The sequence below is a fragment of the Triticum urartu genome, chromosome 1 (genome assembly GCF_003073215.2).
Source record: "Triticum urartu cultivar G1812 chromosome 1, Tu2.1, whole genome shotgun sequence".
Lineage (NCBI taxonomy): Eukaryota > Viridiplantae > Streptophyta > Magnoliopsida > Poales > Poaceae > Triticum > Triticum urartu.
Genome location: NC_053022.1, coordinates 499,978,152 through 499,980,741, shown reverse-complemented (window position 1 = coordinate 499,980,741; position 2,590 = coordinate 499,978,152).

Here is a 2,590-nt window from a genome sequence, read left to right as displayed (position 1 = left end):
ACGTTATGTATCATGCATATTCTTTCAAAAAAACATGTTGATAAAATAAATGATTTGCTAGTGCAAGCATACCGTGATAATTATTACCTTACGATGATTCTCTAGTGCTTTCATAAAGTAAATAAAGTATTTTCTATTGCCAAGGGAAAAACATTCTCTACCCGGATTAAAAACAAAATGTACTTAGATCTACTTAACTAAACAAAGTCCGATGCACATGTATTTGTAAAAATCATGTTGATGAGAAAAGAGTGTCAACTATTGTATAGATACCTTCAAATTTATTACCTTATCTTGACATCATCCAGATCCATCTTTCTCGCCATCGGTGCAAGCTAGGAAAGCCGCTGATTTGAATAACATCTCTATCGATCTACATCTTGTGCCTCACTCTGGAATTTAGTTTTATTGATGTTTGATGTTGGGAACTATTTCAAAGTTTTTGTTCTCTTCGTGAGATGCACTCTTATCTATTGGACAACAGATAAGAGTATATCACAAACAGAAAATTGGAAACAGCAGACCATTAAACATCTATCCAACTAAATTGCAGAGTTAGGCACAATACGGTAGGTCATAAAGGAAAGGGCTTGGTAGTGCCAGGAGAAAACATACTGAACCTGGATTAAAAACAAAGTATATACTTAGATCGATTCAACTAAACAAAGTCTTAAGCCACATATATTTGTAAAAATCATGTTGATGAGACAAAAGGATATAGACATCCTAAAATTTATTACCTTATGTTGACATCATTCGGATCTATCTATCTCCGCATTGGTCCAGGATGAGAAATCCGCTGATGAATTTCAAGCCGCGGTGCGGCCAATCGAATGGACTCCACCACAAAGATATGCACTCCACACGCAGGAAAAGTTGCGCATACAATTCGTGATGTATGCTAGATATGCCGATTAATAATGTCACCGGACAGGCGCCTCTCGAGCGGCAAACGATGAGCTCGCCACCTGTTGACGAAGAGAACAACAAACTCGCCAGAGAAGATGAAAGGTGACAGTGTCACGATGAGAGGAACGCCGGAAGAAGAGGAAAAGGATGAGTGCGCCGCAAAAGGTTGAGAATGAGGCGTGGGGGTTGGGTGTTGAGTTGCGTTAGGGTTTGGGTGGGCATATATAGCACTTTGTGTATTCGTGTAGATGGTTGGATCGAGATCTAATGGCTATAGATTTGACATCCGTTTAATCTATTTTGAGTGGCTGTGAATGGTTGGTGCATGTTTTTTAAAATAAACCTTTATTTAATTGGGAATATAATTCTAATCCATGTCACCTTCACCATCGTCGCAGGGGTTGGTATTTAGACATGGCACTCACAAATCATACAACATAATATGTGAAATATATTTTATTATAATTTGATAGCCACCTGTTGAGCTAGGAAAAAAGGCACAAAATTAGACAACCAATGGGGAGATGTCCCCTAGTCATTTTTTTGCGGCAACAACGATGCTATTCTCTGGCCGATCACTGCACGACCCTAATCAAGTGGTCTGTTGTAGTTTAGTTCTATGAATGGATATTGGTGTCCTGTTCATAGCAACACTCTTCTCTGGCAATTTGTACTTCTTCACTGATGGAGCAGTGTCCATCATTGCGAACATGCCGGTAGTTTTATTTTGGATATTATCCGTCTCTAGGATTTTCAATCCGCCCAAGGCTTCGACCATGGCTTCTTCTTCTCCGAGACGTGGTCTAGCTCGACCTTAGCACGATGACTTCCCGACCATGGGATACAATGTCAGGCTGACTCCGGCAGCGAAGTGACAACGGCGGGCACTAGGATGGCATGGTTGCAAGTTGTAACTTCCTTATTTTGAGTGTCTTCTTATATCATTGGAAGTCCTTTGATATAAATCCAGTCTCTTATATTCCCAAAATGAAATTAGACGAGTAGTCCGACAACATATGTATCGTACATCAAACAATGGTTTATCTTTTCCTTTTCTTTTTTGCAGGGAATCATACAATGTTTGTCATGCATACATAGTGTCACAACAGAAAATCAAGACCATGCATGGGCAAACTGTTGGGGAACGCAGCATTTCAAAAAATTTCCTACGATCACACAAGATCTATCTAGGAGATGCATAGCAACGAGAGGGGAGAGTGTATCCACGTACCCTCGTAGACCGAAAGCAAACGCGTTTAGTAACACGGTTGATGTAGTCAAACGTCTTCACGATCCAACCGATCCAAGTACCGAACGTACAACACCTCCGTGTTCAGCACACGTTCAGCTCGATGACATCCCTCGAGCTCTTGATCCAGTTGAGGACGAGGGAGAGTTTCGTCAGCACGACGGCGTGGCGACGGTGATGATGAAGTTAACGGCGCACGGCTTCGCCTAAGCACTACGACTATATGACCGAGGTGTGTAACTATGGAGGGGGGCACCGTACACGGCTAAGACAAATCTTGGAGTCCTTTGGGGTGCCCCCTGCCCATGTATATAAAGGAGGGAGGGAGAGAGGCCGTCCCTCCTAGGGGCGCGCCAAGTGTAGGGAGTCCTACTAGGACTCCCAAGTCCTAGTAGGATTCCCTTTCCTTTTCGGAGTAGGAAAGAAGGAAAG